The sequence below is a fragment of the Sander lucioperca genome, chromosome 9 (assembly GCF_008315115.2).
Source record: "Sander lucioperca isolate FBNREF2018 chromosome 9, SLUC_FBN_1.2, whole genome shotgun sequence".
In the NCBI taxonomy this organism is placed as follows: Eukaryota; Metazoa; Chordata; class Actinopteri; order Perciformes; family Percidae; genus Sander; species Sander lucioperca.
The window spans coordinates 10507431-10529933 of record NC_050181.1 but is presented as its reverse complement, the minus strand read 5'-3'; the positions used below and the strand labels follow the sequence as shown (position 1 = coordinate 10529933).

At 41.2% G+C, this 22503-nt stretch overlaps 1 long non-coding RNA gene across 1 annotated transcript; it reads right to left on the bottom strand.

Annotated features, from left to right (window-relative positions):
- Positions 1 to 240: 240 nt before the first annotated feature.
- Positions 241 to 22224, bottom strand: LOC118495908. The gene is made up of 3 exons (XR_004898363.1): positions 22174 to 22224; positions 15913 to 15916; positions 241 to 251 (listed from the first exon to the last, which is right to left on the bottom strand). It is a non-coding gene; the product is annotated as an uncharacterized LOC118495908 (long non-coding RNA).
- Between the last annotated feature and the right edge of the window lie 279 nt (positions 22225 to 22503).

Sequence of the window (22503 nt, the reverse complement as noted above, 5' to 3'; positions counted from 1 at the left end):
GTGAACTTTAAACCTCGGACAACTCTTCTAAATAACATCTACATTTTAACTGAAAGTTGTTACTGACCACACATGCCCAGAACGAGCACATGCTGAACCTTGTTTCACTTTTGTTTAAATCCGCTGTTCCAAGATAATTCAGACACAAATATGCTTAAAGCTGCAGAGGTTTCTTAATTTCCTGTGTGGGCCACACACAACTACACAGATCTTTTGGCTGCAGACTGCACTCTGAAACTAAGACTCAGAATCTGCTCCCATTATTTCACTGTAAAAATAGATTTCAGTGAAGGGCTTTGTCTCCCACTTATGAAAAGTTAATAAAATAATTAATGGATTAATTTAATGCTTGTTCCTCCGTGCCCAGCAATTTTCTGATTAACATGATTTTTCCCACAATCACGGAGCAATACAATGCCAAAAGCCTATTTTCTACGTATATGAATAACACATAAGTGATATTAAAACTATATTAGAATAAAACAATTTCAGTATCCAATAAATAAATACTGTCATTTTAGGCATTTTATTCTCTAATGCATCAATGTTGACTTATTAAAGAGTAACTGATGACAAACCCTCTGCAATTTTTCCAAATTAAAGTAGAAAGACATGGGTTGGCAACCCTCTCACATACCATGCCCATATTTCCTACGGTTTTTATTCTATGGATGAGTGAGTGACCAGCATAGTTTATTCTTTTTAAACACCTGGTTGTGTGACGAGGTCCACATCTTCTGATTTGAGACTATTAGTCAGCAATCCATCAGTACACAGTCCCGGTCAGTGTGCTGAAACCCATCTCACAGGACGGACCCGGTTGCCCAATAAATGCAAAGAACGTGCTGAGAAGAGAAAAGCAGAGCAGCAGGAGAGAGGCCAAGAACCTGGAATTAAACGGGGGCCACCTGATCCACACCAGCAGAATCACAGCCAGCCAAACAGAGTGCTCATTGTCTGTGGCAGACACCACTGAGCTCTGCTCTTTGTCGCCCCCCCTCCCACCTCTATACACACACTGTCCTTCACTACTGCTAGCTGCACGGAAGAATTATACAGCTTATTGTAGGTAAAGTGTATTGCAAGTGCTGGGACCTTCTATCTTCCACTACTTTTTAAAAAGCATTTTCAAGGTTTATAATAGCCTGAAAAAGTTGTTTTATCAGTTTGGTAGAAATTCCAAATAAGGGACATGATCATTCTACTGAAGTTAAAAATGAAAAGCCTGAAGTTCAAAGGCTTACCTTTAACTGCGACCGTAGGCTCTTCTGGTTTAAAAAGTACAGCCCAAAGATCATCCTTTAATTCTCTCACACAATAACATCAACACACATTCACACACACTAGATAAAGACATGATGACACACACATACCCCAACCGACAAGCACCCACACACACACACACACACACACACACACACACACACACACACACACACACACACAGGCAACGGGAGTCAGCAGGCAGCAGTGACTGCTGAATAATTCAGAAGTGGAAATGCATGATTGATGTGGGGCGTTTCATTTCCACACCTTTAAAAGGTCCCTTTCAGCTCCGGCACCAAACAGGCCAAGTGGTCTTTGCAGTTCAAAGCCTGGCATGGATCTGGCCTTCCTAGTCAGGCTCTTTGGGACAAGACTGTCTTTATTCTGTGGCTGGGGCACCAGTCGTTGTGGTTGGGATTCCACACCTGTGTTTGCTCCTTACCCAATAATTGAGAGCTGCATGCTATTTTGAGCCCAGAGCACAAAGTGCTTCACTCATGCAGAACTCAGGGTGAAGAATCTTGGCTCCCAGTTTGATGTGGCTGGAAAAAACCCTGTGGATAAGCCCGGAAGAGTACAGATATACTCAAGAACATATCAGTTTAAAAGACAAACGATCTACAAGATCTACATATAGCTCAATACATATAGTTGCTCAATTGTGACTGATGTGTTACTAATATCTTTCACATTATTATAAAAGTTTTGTCTTTATAATTGTATAGTACATATATTGAGATCTTTTAGTAAATCTTGAAGTAAAATGCTTCATGTTGTCATGTTGTTGGATTATTATTACTGATGCATCTACACGTAAACAGAATGTTAAAGGGTTAATATTTGTAATTTGTACATACTGTTGGAATGTTATAAGCTGAAAATTAGTTTTATATATAAAAGCTTTAAGTAATTAGTATCTACAACTGTAACAAAAATGTAGTGGCATGAAAAGTATAATATTTTAAACATAGTGGACTAGAAGTAGTAGCAAATGAGAATATAAACTGACTCAGTGCAGAATTACAACATGTGATCTGCCAATGCAATAAAACGGGGAATATGAAAATTCATAGACAGTCTTAAGAAGCTGACTAAGTAAGGATAGACAAAATGGAAATGAGAAAAAAGATCTGTGAGTGTGAGCCAACGCACTGTTACTGAGCTAAGTCAGTTTAGTAGAGGGTCAGTCCAAGTGCAAAGAGAACTCCAAGTCAAAACAAACACTCACTTTGGCTTCTGGTGGGACGGCACGCTCACTTTTTCCCACAATTCTCCAGAACAGCTTAATTCATCGTCACTGAAACTATAGGTGGTCATGAAATTCATCACAACAAAATGTTCCAGATGTAATTTAATTTTCACGAAAATGTCCACTTTTCTTGTCGTGTCTGTTATTTATTTATTTTAGAGAGTGACGAAGATAGATTTAGAGTTGTGTTTCGTGTTTGGTGACAGCTCTGCACTGCCAGTTCATAATGATATTAATGGGAAGGGTCGAAAATGTCAAAAACATTCCTCAGTTGTCAAGGAACCTTGCCCTAGTTAAACCTGAAGAGATGTTGTTACCAACCAACAGAATCCAAATGTGACCCATTTTTTATTTAAAATGTTAACTGGCTGTCCAAGCTGGCTGGGTAATTTATTACCAAGAGACAGGAATTTTGACAAATAATTCAGCTCAGCAAACTCGGCTGTGGCAAAGTTCAGCAATTAGGCTCCTATGTAAAGACAGTGTACTCCTCTGCATCGGGTGTGCTGGATTTATGTGCACTCTCGAGCTAGCGGGCAGGTTCAAAGCCCTGCTTAGGGGAGCTGGAGGTTGACACATGGGGAATTTCACAAATATGGTGGAACACACACATTTCGCAGTAAATCTGACCAGAGAATAGTGGTCTTTTGGGGAAAGGAGGTGGTCAGTGAGGGGAGAGAGGTGGAGTGTTGAGTGAAGGGATAGCTAAATAATCAACCCGAGATGGGGGTCAACTGTTTTCAAGTCATCTGTGATATTAAAGAGGCAGAAGAAAGGAGAAGAAAGCAGGATGACAGTGATTTTTCACAGCCTGATTACAAAATAATAGAATTCCCATTAGCTTCTTAAGATTTAAAAGCTACTTTAAAATGATGTAGCTCTCACATGTTACATTTTGACTTCCAGTCAGCCAAGCCTAAACCCTCTGTCAATATTTAGCTTTCTTTTAATGGGGTGATTTTATGCTACTGTCTGACCATGATGGCCAATGAGTAGCCTCTTGTTCAGTGTCATAGTGAGTGTACCTGAGATTAGCTCTGGGTAAATCTTTACACAGTGAATCAAGACCTTTTGGCATAATATTTTAAAATACACACACTCAAATGTTTCTACATGTTACAATAATGAATGCTTTTGGTTTCCACATCAGCAAAACCATTTATGTCATGATGAACTCAGAATCACATGTTTACATAGCCCATTCTTCTTATGAATACATATGCCAAATAAATAAGCCATAGCCATACATCCTCAAAACATTTGTAGTAAATAAACACTTTTAAAACAGCAGTCATTCTTATACATGTATTCATTCTGATTTCTAGGCTTTAAATTTACATAAGAAATTAATTTGATGTTATTGGTTGTCATAGCTGATTACAGTCAAAATAGTAAAACAGCCAATAATGTCTTTGTAAAGATGTCATAATTCAGTGATTAATTAAAAAATGCAAAGGTCCAACATAATGTCAAGGCTTAACTGTTCAATAAAATGTGATTTAAAGGTGCAATAAGTGAGGTTTTTACAGTCCCATTGCACTAAATGACCACAACATACAGTACCTGCAGATGTTTTATAGGGTTGTAAGATCAATACAGTGAGCCATCGAGCACTTTGCCAGGTGTTGATATTTTTGGCTTTGAAAACTCACTTTACGTTCTGTCTTATATAAAAACTCACACCTGCTCATATATCCTGACAAAGAGCAGAGCTATTTGAATATCTGCAGAGTCTCAATCCAATATTTATATTTCCCTAATACTTAAGGAAAAGTGCACAGTGCAGACGTCAACTGTAGAATGAGTAAAACCGATCAAATGTAGGTAAGATACCACATTTGATCATTTTAATTTATTTTTAATACAACTAAAAACTAAATAAACTTCATACTTTAAGTATATCACAAATAGCTATTAAGATATTAATAAAAGACATCACATATAATAAAAGCCTGTAAGCTGTAAGTTTAATTACACAACAAACAATTGTCAATAGTTTCTTCAGTGCAGACTTTGTTTCTGTGACCTGGTGAACTAATTTGTATTACAGCAAGGGCATACTGTATTTTAAGATGACAGCTGTCATAAAGGGAGCACACTGCACTGTGATCATTTTAAGGGATCAACATTTAATCAGACCTAATTTGGATCATTTGAAATATGCTTTGATCATCTCTGGTTTCCGTCCAGCAAGTCTGCTTAAGGCATCCTTAGTTTTGACAGCACAGAAATGGAGAACGGGACTGTTAACAAGCGTCAAGCATTGCAGGACATTTTATTCTCATGCCAAAAAGCAAATAAAGAAGCAGTATTGTGCAGTATTTCATAAGGAACTTCCAGTGTTGCAACTCCGTGATAGAATTAGTCAAATTAATAAGAGTCATGTTAGACCTATTGTTCTTCTGAATGAATCAGAAACAAATGTGAATGTGAAAGCATCTCATGGGCTCAGGAAGTAGCTCCTTCCCCAAATTCATTCATTCACACACTGTTAGACTATCTGCACCCTAGTGGTTACTAACAGTGGCACAGTCTACAGGTGATAAACTGAACCTGGATCATCAATCACTCAACAACCCTATGCAACAGCATTGAACTGTTAAAGTGAACCCCTTTTGATTACATTTGATTAGTAGATGTCTGTGTTTCTGTATGTTGGCATTAAAGTATCAGTTCAGCCTTGTGTTTTGTCCTAAAAGCTTAACAGCCAGTGAAGTCAGAGCACAAACAGGCAGGTGAAACACAGGTTCACTCTCTGGTTCCTGGCTCTACAACCATGCAGGGTTTTATGTTTTGGACTGGAGTATTTTCAGAGAGTGACCTCTTGTTATCCCTCCTCCACTAATGAAGACCAGACTCTCACAAATGGTGTGTGTGTGTGTGTGTGTGTGTGTGTGTGTGTGTGTGTGTGTGTGTGTGTGTGTGTGTGTGTGTGTGTGTGTGCGTGTGTATGAACATGCCACACACAAAACACATACTGCCAAACATACACACTGTTTAAATTGTCTCACAATACTTAATTTTTTCTTTAATGCAAATTAAAATTTGGTTTCTTTCTTGTTATAGTACATCATGAACAGATGTGTAAATTGTATAATTTCTTCAATAATGATTTACATCTTATGGTTTATTATATTTAAAGACTGTGTCTAGTATATGGAAGCATTTTAGGATGTTTGCTCTCGACGACAGCAAATGTTGGGTAGCCTTGTTCTTTTGAGAAAACTCCCCTGAAGCACAAGAGGAAATGTGTTTGATATTAAATGTGTTTGATATTAACTGCAACCGCTGCGTGTTGCACCTAAAAAAAGTGTCATTAACAGAAAATCCTGGTGAAACTACTACACCATTGGAAAATACTATAAATATCTGCTCGGTAACAGATAAAAAGAAAACAGATTTCTACTTTTACTACTAAAACTTGAAAGAAAAACTTAATTGCGCTCCCAGAAAGTGGGTTGGGAGTAACTTTTTTAAAGGTTTGAAATATTACTAATGACATTAAAATGTATACCCTTTATAGATTCAAGCTTTTCTTTTGGTCTAATGCCGACCAAGTTTGCCTGTTTCCACATCAGAATGTTTTTATGTTTTCATTTGTTTGCATATGATAGTAACAGCCACATGGAAGACTCCATGTATTGACTTGTATCACCATTTAGTAGCAGGTAGTTGTTAAAGGCAGTTGACAAGCATTAAAGCCTTCACACATTAAATGTTTATTCCAGCTAAGTACCTAGAGGGGTGGTGGGCGGTTCATGGTAATCATGTCCCGGCTGCTGTTGATAAATGGCATCTGTCAGCAGACTTTAAGGCTGGAGATGCTGCCAAAAGTCTCTGAAAAAGGAAGAAGGGAAGGTGAATATAGAGGGGAGAAAGGGAGAAAAAAACCTGCCATTATTAATAACGCAGTCACCTCAGATTTGTTTGAAAACAATACTAGTTTCCTACCAATGTATTCTACAAGAGTAGACAAATGTTTATATCTGAATGTTAAGTCTATAAAAATGACCTCCCATGTGAAACTGCCACTGGAGAGAGAGAGTAACTCGAGCAGTTACAACACTTAAACTTAAATGTGAGTGAAATGTGAAAACAATTAACTGCTATTTTAACTATTACAACTACTTACTGTATCTGCGTGATTGGCCTTAGTATTTAATGCTGTAGATTGCTAGTAGATGTAAAAGCTTCTGGTTACACAATCAGTGAAAAACAAGCATCTGTTTTCATCTTACTCTCAGCAGGGAACATCTTAAGATGCCTAACCTTGCAACCTATGGTGTGGTGTGTGTGTGTGTGTGTGTGTGTGTGGGGAGGAGGGGGAGGGGGGGGAGGGGGGTGGGGGGGTTCCCTCTTCACCCTTCCCCCTGAAGTCAACTTCAGAGAGATGCAGCAGCGCAGCATCATATCCTCTGAGCTTCATATACTCACTGCTATCCACGGTGTTCTCTTTGATACATTACGGCTATCAGCAGTGTGTCTTTTACAGAAACTGGGGCTTTGTGTCCATAGGGTGCAATAGGGGCTTTGCCTGCACTGCAACTTCATCATCAGTTAAAAGCCAGTGCTGCAGGGCTGCAAGGTTTTGACACTGATTTGCTAATAGCCTCTTGATTGTGCCTGTAATTGCACTTTTCTTTGGAAACATACTGCAAATGCTCCGAGTAGAAAGATAATCTAATTTCAGATAGGATGGCATCCAGATGACATGTGGAAAAAAAAGTTCATGGGAACTTTGATGAAAAAAAGGAGATATGCCTCTGTAAATCTCCTAATCATTTACATCTATAAAAATGTGGACTCAGTCACACACACAAATCCCAGCCTGGTCAGTGCTATAATCCGTGGCTTTAGAATGATGTCACATGTGTTTGTTCTACTTCTTTATCCCCTTCAGGACATGAGCAGAGGGGTCAGGACTACAGGACACACACTCATGTCTGCTACAACTTTGCAGCCAATGTGCAAATAATGGTAGTCGACGTCAGCCATCATTTAGTTGTCAGGGGTGGAAACAAAATAGATGAGAAATGAAGTGCTGAGACTGGCCTGACCTTGTGGATGATTGCCGCTTAAATAGCTGGGACTGAAATTGGGCATTTTACACCCTGGCAGCTGCCCAAGACACAATTTGTCCCAGTGTGGAGGACAAGATGGCCTGGGTAGCACGCCACATTTAATACCAGTTTCCTGGGAACTCTCATATCCCCATCTGTATAGAACCGTGTGTAGAATAAAAATAGTGTTCATCAGAAAATTATATCAAATCAGCGATTATTAATCATTCTTATTCTATATATATATGTTACTTCTATCCAGCATACTGATTTAAAAACAGACAAGCATGATATATAATGTACATTCAGTTGTAATGCAGAAAATTTAGTTTGGCATTTTTAGAACCTACTGTATTACATTTCAAATAATTAGCATTAGACATGTTTGTTCTTTTCATGAAATTGTGTATCCTCCCAAAAGGCTGCAAGGCTGAAACAGGAAGAAACACCACATTTTACTGGAAAAACAAAAGTTTGTGTGGCAGTGCTGCCAAACGTACATTAAATAGGAATCTAGTGCCAGCCGCCAGTTAGCTTAGCACAAAGACTGAAAACAGAGGGAAACAGCTAGCCCAACTCTGCCCAAAGTTAACAAAATCCTCCTATAGTACCAGCACATCTAAAGCTCACTAATTAACACATTATATACTGTTTGTTTAATTTGCACAGAAACAGTAGACAGGGCCAGGCTGATTCCCCTCTCTATGCTGAATTAAGGTAACCAGCAACCGATGGCCTCATAATCCCACACGAGAGTGGTATTGATCTTCTCACCTACAGGAGCTCTCAGCAAGGAAGTGAATAATCATATTTCTCAAAATGTTTAACTATTCCTTTAAACTAAAGCTTGTTAGAGAATAAAATAAATAAAATCACAAGCTATTCACATGTACCTTGCCCAGCAGTAATTTTTCTTCTGGTTCCAACAATCTGTACCAGTTCAGAAATTGTATCGGCCACAGGTATTTGGGTCTGCTACTGTAAAGCAAACTGTATCTGGCCCTTACCTCAGTTATTTTGTTAGTTTAGGAGCTTAATCCAGAGGTACACCTCAGCAGCATCTGCCTGTGACTGGTGGGCTTAAGACTCTGAGCAGGGATAACTTATAATGGAATCCAATCCCTAGCTGTCTGTTTGAGAGGGCTGGAACTAATCGATCAGAGGGGAGCATCTGTGAAAGAGATGTTCAGAAAGGCAGCTTTGACTGCATTGGAGCCAGAAGGGCTACTGTCTGATGCCCCATTCTGGCATTACGACTTGATACGCCAGTCAAGCTGGCTTTGATGCAAAATATGGCGAGATGTAGAATGGTAAAGCTGGCACATTTCTGTCCCGACTTCTAATTTTGTCATCTCTGCTGTTTTAGGAGTTATCATTTTTTCCCTTCTATCTTTAATCCTCTGTCCATGTCCCTCTCCTTTTCGCTCTCTTGCATATTTTATATCAGTTTCTGTGTTAAGTCCTTCCCCTCTGAACTCAATCCCCAGTCTGGCCCTCTGCTTGAGCCCCTCAGCTGCTGGTCTGCTCTCACACTAACCCCCTTGTTTATATCGGGGACGCAATTAAGTTGAAGCCAAGTAGAGGAGTCCCAGAGAGAGAGGCAAGAGTGCAAGCTTGTGAGTCAAATTTCAACTTCTACACTCACACACTCCTCCCTTCCCTATTTCACTCATTTTCTCTTTCCCTCCATCCCTCTCGCTCGATCTCCTCTCTTAGGTTTTTTTTTTTTTTCTCATTTTAAACATGCAAAGATATCTGTTCCTCTTGAAAACAAAGGAAAGAAAAAAAAATAAAGCTGGTACTTGTTGGATTTATTTAATGGAACTTCAAAAAGGTTCACTGGGAGAGAAATATGTAGCTCGAGATAGCCTGATGTACCACTAAAAATGGCTAAAGCAAGACATTACCTCATCTCTGTGTGATGTAACATGAAATGCATTTATTTATTCTAACAACTTTGCAACAAAATATCAATTTGATGCTGTGACAAATGCCTAATTTCATGCACATTTGTGTATAAAAACAAAACAAAAATAGTTTTAAGTACTTGTTTCATTGTCTACAGTTTTTTCCTCTTTTCTTTTGTCATGGAAGAACTGGTTCGAGTGCTGAGTTCACGTTCTCCACATGTGTGGTCTGCTAGCCCAGGGGACCTATCCTAGAATCCCAGACACACGTGTGCAGGCAGAAGCAGTAGTGCAATGCAGAGTAGATAAACAGTGCTCTTACTGGTCACTGGGCACACTTCACATCTAAACAATGCCAAGTTAAGTACTTTGCAGGAGTATATAGACAAAGCAAACACAAATACGTGCATGTTCATTTTAATGAAAGTCATTTTGGTTATAACTTTTTTTTTACCACTAACCCAACACTGTGTCAGGACATGTATTTATTTAAGGTTATGCTTGAGTCATAATTTGCATTAATGCAGTATATACATATATTCACGTGTGGGCATTAAATGCTTTATAACATCATTCCTTCCTCATTGAATTTAGTGTCAAGCATCTTGATTGCCCTAATTCAGCATTCCAGCTCAGCAGTGCAAGTGTGCCTCACTTTCTCGGGGGAGATGCAGGAAAAACTCCAAGGATGTGTGACGCGTTGATGGACAGGGGGATAAACAGAGGGATTGTCCCTGACCTCCCAACACCAGTCTGGAGGAAGACGAATAGCCCCCCAATGGGCCCTGAGCAGATAAAATGCACCCTACCGTCTTCAACACCAGGTGTGACAGCCATCAGGGGTGGCCTATCAGCAGGGGGTACAGAGAAGGGGAGGTAAGGGTGAGGGGGCACATTAGGAACATATCAGCAATTACTCCTTGGGTTTATTTTTCTTCCTGCTTTAATGCCTGGATACCAAGTCACATTCATCCTGGGTGTTGATTGTATCTTAAGGTCTAAGTGAGAAGACTTTGCAGAGTCATTTGTCGATTATCTGATAATACACTCAAACTTGTTAATGTTATGGTATAGCAACGATTTTAAAGCCCTGTAGTTTGTTTATTTGTCAGTTTTTCTTCAGTGAATTATATGGCCTTGACTTTTCAAGCTTTAGGGCTTATCTGGGAAGTTCAGTTCCATATTTGCTGTTAGTGTACCCAGAGTTCCAAATCAACTTCTTTATGTAATGGAATTCACAGTGTCGAGGACATGTTTACCTCTTTTTCCAGGCCCATTAGGCACAAAGCGGCTATATCATAGCTGACACGAGAGAATGGCCTCAATCTGTTTAAGCCATGATCTCTGACTGCATGGGCCCCACATCTTCAGACTGGCCTCTGCAAGCAGAGATATGAAGAGGGATGATAGTCATTTATATGTCCTGAACTTTAAACAATAAATGTGTTATGGGTGCAGACATCCCACAGACTAGACAAATAAATGGGCTCCGCTGTGTGTAGTTTAAGCCATGGAACAAGACAAAGGTTTTTTAGATGCTCATGTGACCACAAAAAAATTGCTGGAAATAGCTCCACAGAGGTGACATTTTAATCAATAAATTAACATATTTTTTCTCACGGAACAGCATATGCTAATTCTGTCAAAAAAAAGTCTTCTGTGCATTGTCAAGTGTCAAACTTATCTGCAAAAATAAAAGAAAGAGGCTGTGTGCAAGAAGAGCTCGTGTGAAAAGGGAAGCCCAGACATCTAATTTCCTGTGTGAGCATTTGCTGTAGAACGGGAAGGCCAGACCGCTCTGCGGCTATCAGAAATCAGCCCAATAGTCCCCCGAGCCACCCCTGCCCTCGCGATACCCTCTCTCGTCCCCCCTTTCCTCTCAGCCCAGGCCTCAGGGCCACTGTGAGTTAACCTCGCTCAGCCGTGACCAGAAAACAGAGTGATATCTTACTCATCTAATCCCCCTTTCAGTCATCATGCAATAAAGTGTGCCTTGCAACCCTTGACCTCACAAGTCAGAACAACCCCTCCACCCTTCTGCAACACCACCCTGCCAACCCCCACCGAGGGACCTATAAAGAAGAAAAAAGTCAGAAGGGTTGGAACCACAGTTAACAGCTTCAAAAGCATTATCATTGCCAAGGTAGAATGAGTTTGAAACTCAGCCTTCAAAATTTTCAGTACAAGTATATTTAAGTAAAAACACTTAATTTTGCTATGATAAAAATGTTGCTACAGGCTTGACCCAATGAGTTATAAAGAGAAGGTATTTTTACAATTATAAATTAAATTTGAGAATTTTCTAAAACCACTTAAACTTAAACGAAAGTTTAGTGATGATATAAGTATCGATATTATAGCTTTATGTCACAGCCAAAAGTTTTAATTATTTTTAACATATTTTCAGAAAATCTTGTTTTTTTATCAGACGGTTCTAAACACTACAATATAACACTACAATACAAATAAGCCATAATTGCTATGTAGAAGAAGCCAGTTAGAAGCACAAATCAGAGCTGTAGGAAATTCTAAATACTTTAATTTGGAACAAAACACAGCTGCATGCTTGATGAATCCATGCAAAATTGAGCCCAAATTCAAAAGTGGACTGAATGCAACTGCTACATGTATCATTGGATTCCTTCAGAACATTAAGTTTAATGTCTGCCCCACCATAAGCAGCACACAGCAACAACATCTTAAGCTTGGTGACTGGATATTTCCTACCAAAACTCTCTGTGGGAGCCATAGACATCCCTCTTCAGAATATATATATTTTATTTTTTATTAAAGAACCATAGAGTTTGGTTGCTCATCTTTTGAACTGATGATTCAACCAAGAGACTTTCATTCAATTTTATTTATTTAAATTAATTTATGAGTGCTCCAACTGCAGATCACCAAATGTCTCTATGGAAAATCAATGGGACTTTACTTCCATAAGTCTTCCCACTTCACTTCTTTTTTTATCTCCAATTAACAAATTGTGCACATCTCCAGCTGCTCCTTTAAAGTGTGTTAACCTACATCCATGATCTCCTCATTCTCCAGCATTAAGATGCTTTGGACAGATGCCGACTTAAGTAGGCAACAACATGCAGCAAATACATCTGCTGTGGCCCCACCTCTATCCCCGCCTCTACTCACTTTATGTAGGAATGTCACAGAGGGAGACTCTCTGACAGTGAGGACATGAGGAGTACAGACGGCATGATGAGCGCAATATGACCATATGACAATTACAAGAAAGACATGGACACATGTGGAGAACTTTGTTGCCCTGTGTTCGTGTGTGTAACTTGCAGTGTGCCTTGGGAGGTGCATGCATGCTCCCTTTGGTTACCTTGTATGTGCACATACACAGTTCATGCAAATGTACATGTGTGTGTGTGTACAGAGAGAGAGAGAGAGAGAGAGAGAGAGAGAGAGAGAGAGAGACTAAAGCTGCCCAAAGGGGTTCAGGGCTCCCTTGCTCCAGCACATCTGGGCTTTATATCAGGCCTTTAATTAATCCTGAGTGAAGGCCAGGCTGTGACAGGCTGACTGGGCAGGCTCCAGTCCAGGACAGGGCCTGATTTATTACAACTGAGCTCCAACCAGCATTGATTTATTTCAGACGCAGGAAAGGGGAGAGTAGAGGGGGTGTGTTTAAGGGGACTGGGGGGTGGACACAGAAACAGCACTGTTACACTGGGAAGGGGGACACTGAGGTTGAGAGTGACTCAGAAAGGTGAGTAACAGACTGATAGGCCGTGACTGAAGACAGGGGAGGTTGTGCCTTTGTGATGTTTTTTTTTAAAAGCAGGCTTTGCATATTGCTGGAGGCTATTTTTACTATTGGTAAGCAGTCAAGCCGTCGAGAAAGAGAGAGCAAGGGATGATGTATGTGATGGAGGAAAAGGGAGAGATTATGAAAGTTGAAAAATCTCTCTCTCTATCAGGTGGGTTATGTTCCCTCCCAGGCATGTGCTGTCAGTCAGAGTGACTCCTCTCGCCTTATCTCCCAACACAGGGGGACTGTAAATCCTCCTCTGCTCATTTGACTTAATCATGATAGTCAGCTGAACTCAGCAAAACACAGGAAAGCATATCCCTTCCCCCTTCTCACCTCCCCCAGGTCTATAGGACGGCAAGAGGAGTATGTAAAAAAGGATGTTCTTTTTATTATCCAACACACGCATCAAGTAGTCACAAATGGTCCACAGTGTTGTGGAATGTGATAGATGTGTGTGTCTCTGTGTTTTTGGGCATGAGGTTATATTACCGACTCAATAATTCTTGTTGCATCCTCATGTGTTGAAGAAAGAATGCCAAGTGGGGCTCAGCTTTTATGAGCCTCGGTCACTGTGTGCCCTCAACATGCTTCCCTCTGATAAGGACTTTTATGACAGTCAACTTTTACACCAATAGACAGCTTCTTGCTTAAAAAATATACAGTATGACAAAAATTCACCAGAGCAAACAAACCTTTTCTTTTCCTTTTTGTGCACAAAACACTAATTCAATGCAGTCACACTCAAATCTATCCTCAAGCATTTTCAAGTTATTTCTGTTGGTAACTTTGTAAAAATTGAAATCATAAATCGGTAAAAACCATCACACTAAAAATTTCATTTTACTTTTTTATTATTAATACAGTCTGCTGTGGAGATGGATTATATTGCTTAATTTGTCTTTGCTAAGAAATGACAACAGGTAGCTGGCACCAACTTTCAGAAAAAAACATTTTTATTTTAGGATTGGGATATTGAATGTTCATTGCAGTGCTTGTAAAGCATAATGTTCTTGAATAACTGAATACACTATTTGCCATTTGTGTATCTCTGCCTTTGAATGGTGACTGCCTCTGAATCCAGCAGTCGGCTGTGATTAATGGGCCTTTTTAGCACTATCGTCTAGACGTCAAATCCCAAAATACCTTGGGGCATGAGGACACATCATTGTTGTTACAGGGCTGCCACCCTCACCCTCCCCTTGCTCATTTCATAGGATTGCGCAATATGCAGTCTGGGTCAGTAGAAACGTCTTCAATCGATACAGTATAATTTGTTTTATTTTATTCATTTATTGCATATTTCTAATTTAATGATTTAAACAGGTAAGACATGGACTATTGTTTCTATGTAATCCATGTCAGGGTCTGTCTAGGCTTTTTACAAAAGTATGCAAACTTTGTTTTGAAAGGTGCTGTAGATGTGTTTAGTACATGTACAAATTCATCTTTAACACCAACTCCTTAAAAATGAACTACCTGTACTGAATCATCAGATTCATTGAATAAAAAAGCAGTAGCTTTTAGCAGTTGAGCTCCCCTCGCTGGTGTCTGAGAGCATTGTGTCAGCTCAGCCGTGATACACAGTACTGTACGTTACTTCCTCATTAAAAGCTAAAGAAACAATCATGATGTGAGCTGCTGGCTTGAACCAGCAACAGACTGAACGTGCTACTGAACGGAAGACTCAGAAACAGCCAAGCACGACGCATGGTGATGCATTCACCTGCTTGTGTACGTACTGAAGTGCATCTGAACAGTCATGCAAGTGAAAAAACATGAACAAACTATCAAAGTCAGTGACTACAAATCTTTGAACTGAGCTGGACAAAACAATTTTTTATTGCCTTGAAGGTCTCTAAAGGGTTTAAACAGCAGACCAGAGCCTGGTTGGAGAGTGAGCTAAGGATTCATGGGAAACAGGAAATACCCTCAATAGAGAGACCAGACATGTTACTGACAAACATCTTTCAGTTTCTTTGTCTCACTTGTTAAAGATAAAGCCTTCAGTGTCAGAAAATCTGAGGAGGTCACAAATGAGAGAAGAAACTACAACCCAGTGGCCACAACGTGAATTGTTGCATTATAAATTTGGTCTAGAAGCCAGCAGGGTTCATGTTGTCCTGAATCTTCCCGCCAGCACTTCACGGTTGCCAGAGGGGAAACAGAGTAACAGAGTTTAAGCTCTTGCCAAGAGTGGAATGAGCCTGGGCTGTTTGTGAGGTCGAGGCTGGGGCTTGTGAGTACCGCAGACTCATATCTCCCTCCCTATCCCCTTCCCTCACATCGGCCAGAGACGGCCACTTTCAGTGCACCCATGGGGAATGGGGAATTCAGCCTGCCACCCCCTAAGAACATATTTTTGAGCAAGACCTCGTTTCATAGACATATAATCGCTAATATTGCAAGGAATGTGCTTTTATAAATAGAAAATGTCAAAAAAGATTGGGAGGTTTTTTTTAATCTTTTGCTCAAATATCCTTGTTTAGATTGTCAGGGTTTGTGGCATTAAAGGCAGGAGCAGCTCTGAGGGCCAGCAGCAAACTGAGACTTAAAAGACCCCTAGGGGAAATTTTAAGGATTCATTTAAAGACAATAAAATGAGTCATGACACCCTAGCAGTGTTGGACCAAATATTGTGAGACTGCTCGGACTCACAAACCTATATTCATTAGTCCATTAATCATTAAATTGACCATTCCCTAAACCCCTCCCCACGAACAGCAATTGTCCAATCATAGCTTAACTTACAGGCAGGCATGTCAAGCTTTGGATTTCTCCACATACTGTATTTAAGCGGTGTGTATCGGGCTGTAGTAATATATGAAGAGTTTGTTAGGTGGTTTATTTTTCTTAACTCTCTCCAAAGCCAAAAATAAAAGACTAGAAACAGTGTAAGGAATGGATTTAACTGTGTCTGCTCTACTGTAAAGACTAGCAAAGATTAGCATTTCTGGCTAAGTAACTTACTCTCTAGCTTAAGAGTAGTCTAGTAACCTCACCCAGTGTTACTTCCAAGACTTAAGATTTCATATTACATTATTTTGTGGTGTAAAGGGTGATGCAAAGAAAAGACAGTCCTGGAAACTTTCAGAGTTTACATTACCGGCTCTGTCCTGTTCTGTATTGGATTTGGGGAAGTTTGCGCCCTAGCAACCCCAGCTAATGTTACCCGAGATAGTGTTACATGTGCCAAATACACTGGTTAGCCCTCATCATTTTCTCCTTCTCTTGTTTGAAAAAATTAACATTAAAGGATAAATCTGACATCTGCCTTGCTTGTTTAAGTATGTTTTTTATAGTAAGCATCCAAACCATCCAAAGATTATATTAGAATAAATATGATTTTAGTTGCATTCTTATTAACACTACTGTACTAATACTAAAGCTAATTAGCTTTACCTTGCAACACAGAAACAGTGCTCCTTTATTTGCATGTCTTCTAAATGGACCACCATCACCTGTTGAGGATGCTGCCGCTTTTGCCTGGGACATGTAGCTTTAGCACATTTAGCATTACATTATGTATGTAGCCATCATGTGCATTATTCTACAGGGTTCACCTTTTAAACAACAACATGAAAAGTCAGCTGGAGATGGAGTTTTTAACCAATGGGGTTGTGGTGTTAGCATTATCTTACGCTAGCTAGCTCCGCTGATCAAATCTGATAGCAAAAGTCATGAAGTCGTTTACTACAAATGAGAAGGCTGCCATTGTTTCAAAAAAGAATAGTAGCAGGTAGAGTGGCAAATCTGCCATTATTATTGTAAACTTCATATGAACAGTCAATTGGGGGTGATCCTTTTTTCACTAGAGGGCTAAGAAAAGTACAATTTTATTAACACACATCATTAGCTTTATTATCATTGTCATCACCACTATCTTTATCATGATCTGCACTTATTATCATCATAATCCTTACCATCATTATGATTATCCGCGCAGTTCTATTGTCATTAGCACACACAGTATCTGGTGTTCATTTGGAACAGGCTACACAAATAGTTGGTCTGTTCCCCTTCAAATTACCAAGATCATATTTCTGTTTAGGTCATTTTTACATGCTTGAGGAATCGTGTAAATCACATTTAAAAAGCATATACAAGTCATTATACCACTGAAACTCTAATTCAGCAGAGTGCACTGGAGAATATTCAGACCTCATTTGTGGTGTAAACATGTCTTTACTTATCCAGATTAACTCTACAGATCAGATTACTCTTTCTTCCCCGACGTCCCTCAACAGTGCAGTTAAGGAAACCAACCCCAGTATCCCAAAGCAACTGGTGGCCCTACAATATTTTCTCCTAATTAGATGTGTTTTAGGTCATTACAATCTATTTCATTCTATGCTCATGTTACAGCAGTTAAGCATTTTCTTGTGTATGTTACAGTGAAGTGCGCTTGGCCTGCTTGCTGGATGTCTTGTGAAGCCCAAGGCCACAAGCAGCGAGACCCGTCCATCAGTGGCAGTTATTAGGGGAGACCACCGGTGAATCAGGGCCATTTGGTGGGCCTAATAACAACGTGAATGGGAGAGCTGAGGGACAGGAAGCGCAGCCAGACAGGCCGGTGCTGAGAAAAGCACTTTTCAGTGAGGGAGGCCTCCTTGGAAAAAAAACAATGAGAAGGCCTATTTCAGCCTCAAACACTCCAATGGCTTACTTCCAGATGACAACCCAATGCTATCACTTGATGCTTTTGCTCAGGGACTGAAACAGTCTGAACAATAATGGTGGAAAAGGCCTGGAAAATAATCGCGAATCCCATCTAATTTTACAGTGTTGAACAGAAGCAATCATGAAACAATTACAACAAATGGATTTGATCTGTCCTCCTCTCCTGTAATCCGGGTGCTAGGTTGGAACCAAAGCCAGTTTGACAGTAAAGATTTGGGACCCCACGGGTTTTAACTGCCTATCAACATGGGAGGCTTTCACTTTACAGCCCGGGGTTTATTGCGCGACAGCTTAAACATAGCTCAGGTTTCAAGCAGGACTGATTCACTGTTCAGCCTCTTCCCTCTTCTGACCGGAGGATAAGAGAAATCTTGGCTCACAGAGCCAATATGAATTTAATGTAAAGACAGAAAATAACAATGACACTTCAACTGAAAACTTAAAACTACAATAAACTGTGATAAACCAGATGATTTAACAGTCAAGAAGCCGCAAGAGATGTATAACTTGGAGAATCTGATGAAAATACCTCACTTTGTCTTTTTTTAATGCTTAAAAACCTGACCTACTGTATGATGCCATACAGTAAAATACACTTTCTAGGGGTCATTGTAAGTGAAGTCTAAATACCATGAAGGGATCCAGGAAAAAGTCATTCTCATATTCAAAGATATATGATTTGAGCGGTTTTGCACCTTGCGAAAAATTGAGGTTCACATGTGTCCAAGCTATACAAATACAATATTATCAGCCGATACCAACCTATAAATATCAGTGCTTTGTGGGCTAATTTAACAGTTAATTTCCTGTGATATGTCTATGTAAAAACACCAAAAGCCAGCATAGTCATTAGTGGCTCTGACATCAGACTTGTGTGAGGCCTGGAATAACTCCTTATCTGGTTAAATGGACCAATGGCTGAGACAGATTTACTGTTCAGTATGAAGGCAGCCCTGAAACAGGAGACATTACACCAGTGTTTTTCAATCACTTTGAGCACTGGAATTGCACAGAAGGGAACAAGCGGCAAAAACGATACTCTAAACTACTGATGGAGTCACAGTTTAGGAATTCCCAAGCTGTCATTCTGAACAAAGGTGCATTCATTTTTTGTATATGTGACACAGCATCATACTGTGCATTTATTGATTGTAAATATCAAATATTGGTGTGGAATATCCATTACAGAAACACAAATCTGCATTGTTTTTATACTTGGTCACTAGGAGACAGGTCTGGTTTGTAGGTATTGCTCCGGTGATTTGTTATATCTGGGGAGCTCATTGGGTCGATGTCAAGTCTGCTATGAGAGACTGAGGAAAGATGAAATGAAATGATGCTTGGCCAGACGAAGATCCAAACCAGCAGCCATAAGGCTGACCACTACGACCATCCACCATAAAAACAGACACAGGTTTTTATTTACCATGAAACCTATGAGACAGAGACGCTAAAACTCACAAAAACAAATGGAGTTTTGCTGGGATTTTCATTAATAACTACAACACTATGGTGATTTTTAATATTTCAACATTATTAGTCACTGAAAAAGTGCAGGACTACTGTTTTAAGAGTGTAATCTCTGAGCCAATAGTAGATGGCCACACAAACATTTTAGCTGAGAGCTGTTTGCTCTTTAAAGGATAAGGCTGGTGATACAGTGTTCTGTATTTGGTTATTGTCAACAAATCAATCAATCAAATGACAAAAACAAACAATGTCCATCTTTGAATACTTTCCAAGTTGCTCAGCCTGTCTTTGGCTCTGAGCCCCAAGCCCACTTGTTCCTACTGAGGATGTTAACTTTTAAAAAAAAGCTGCAGCTGGGCATCATTCAAATAGGAGGAAATTGTGTTTTTAGTGGTGCACCAGTGAGTTTTTACAACAGCATTGGCAGTGTATATAGGATCAATATAAAATAGGTTACCTCTGCGGGAACCATCACCTTATCGTGGTGGAGAGGTTTGTGTGTCCCTATGAACCTGAGGGCTGTGTTGTCTGGAGCTTTGCTCACAAGCCCCCGGCTGAGCGCCGCTATGTTGGAGTTTACCCCGGTGGACGAGAGGGTCACCTCCCTACGCCTGCGGGTTGTGGGGGGGGAAACTCTGACTGTTGTTTGTGCATATGCACCAAACAAGAGTTCGGAGTATTCGGCCTTCTTGGAGACCTTGAATGGAGTCCTGTATGGGGCTCCAGGGGGGGACTCCATAGTTCTGCTGGGGGACTTCAACGCGCACGTGGGTAATGATGGAGATACATGGAGAGGCGTGATTGGGAGGAACGGCCTCCCTGATCTAAGCCAGAGTGGTTGTCCGTTGTTGGACTTCTGTGCTAGTCATGGATTGTCTATAACAAACACCATGTTCGAACATAGGGATGCTCATAAGTGTACCTGGTACCAGAGCACCCTAGGCCAAAGGTCAATAATCGATTTTATAATCGTTTCATCTGATCTGAGGCCGTATGTTTTGGACACTCGGGTGAAGAGAGGGGTGGAGCTGTCAACCGATCACCATCTGGTGGTGAGTTGGGTCAGGGGGTGGGGGAAGACTCTGGACAGACCTGGTAAGCCCAAACGGGTAGTGCGGGTAAATTGGGAACGTCTGGAAGAGGCCCCTGTCCGACAGACTTTCAACTCACACCTCCGGCGGAGCTTTTCGTGCATCCCTGTGGAGGCTGGGGGCATTGAACCTGAGTGGACAATGTTCAAAGTTTCCATTGCTGAAGCTGCGGCGGGGAGCTGTGGTCTTAGGGTCTTAGGTGCCTCAAGGGGTGGTAACCCTCAAACACCGTGGTGGACACTAGTGGTCAGGGAAGCCGTCCGACTGAAGAAGGAGTCTATCCGGGATATGTTATCCCGGAGGACTCAGGAGGCAGTTGCAAGGTACCGAAGCGCTCGAAGGACTGCAGCTTCTGCCGTGAAAGAGGCAAAGCAGCGGGTGTGGGAGAATTTCGGAGAAGACATGGAGAAGGACTTTCGGTCGGCACCAAGGTGCTTCTGGAAAACCGTTCGCCACCTCAGTAGGGGGAAGCGAGGAACCATCCAAGCTGTGTACAGTAAGGATGGGACGCTGTTGACCTCAACTGAGGAGGTAATAGGGTGGTGGAAGGAGCACTTTGAGGAACTCCTAAATCCGACTAATCTGCCCTCTATGGTAGAGGCAGAGCTGGAGGATGATGGGGGATTGTCGTCAATTTCCCTGGTGGAAGTCGCTGAGGTAGTTAAACAACTCCACAGTGGCAAAGCCCCAGGGATTGATGAGATGCGTCCAGAAATGCTTAAAGCTTTGGGTGTGGAGGGGTTGTCTTGGTTGACACGCCTCTTCAACAATGCGTGGAAGTCTGGGACGGTGCCTAAGGAGTGGCAGACCGGGGTGGTGGTTCCCCTGTTTAAAAAGGGGGACCAGAGGATGTGTGCCAATTACAGAGGTATCACACTTCTCAGCCTCCCCGGTAAAGTCTACTCCAAGGTGCTGGAAAGGAGGCTTCGGCCGATAGTCGAACCTCGCGGTAGCGGATTCCGTCCTAGTCGTGGAACAATGGACCAGATCTTTACTCTCGCAAGGATCCTGGAGGGAGCATGGGAGTATGCCCAACCGGTCTACATGTGCTTTGTGGATCTGGAGAAGGCGTATGACTGGGTCCCCCGGGAGATACTGTGGGAGGTGTATGGGGTGAGGGGGTCCCTTCTCAGGGCCATCCAATCTCTGTACGACCAAAGCGAGAGCTGTGTCCGGGTTCTCGGTAGTAAGTCGGACTCGTTTCAGGTGAAGGTTGGCCTCCGCCAGGGCTGCGCTTTGTCACCAATCCTGTTTGTAGTATTTATGGACAGGATATCGAGGCGCAATCGGGGTGGAGAGGGGTTGCAGTTCACATTCAATTTGTCGCACCGTTGTGACGAAAAGAGAGCTGAGCCAGAAGGCAAAGCTCTCAATCTACCGGTCAGTTTTCGTTCCTATCATCACCTATGGTCATGAAGGCTGGGTCATCTGGTAAGGATGCCTCCTGGGTGCCTCCCTGGGGAGGTGTTCCAGGCACGTCCAGCTAGGAGGAGGCCTCTGGGAAGACCCAACTAGGTGGAGGGATTATATTTCCAACCTGGCCTGTGAACGCCTCGGGATCCCCCAGTCGGAGCTGTTTAATGTGGCTCGGGAAAGGGAAGTTTGGGGTCCCCTGCTGCAGCTGCTACCCCTGCGACCTGATACCGGATAAGCGGACAAAGATGGATGGATAGATTACATTGCCCATGTTCATCGTAATGAAGAAACATGTCAACCAGTGCTACACTGTGGCTCATGAATGTGTTTTAAATAGTTTCTGGACAACAATGGAGGTCTATGGCAGCGCAATAAGCTGTATGAGGCTTTGGCTACATAGACACAACTTGTAAGTAGGATCATTTCTTAATGTTTTTTCGGTGGATGATGTTACCAGATATTTTCTTTACGATTAATACGTTAAGAACAAAAAGAGAAAGAAATCTGAGTAAATTCTAAGAACAATGAAAACAATAACTGTTGACCTCTTAAAGATAATGGCTTTACTCTCTGCCACACTCTGTGATATAAA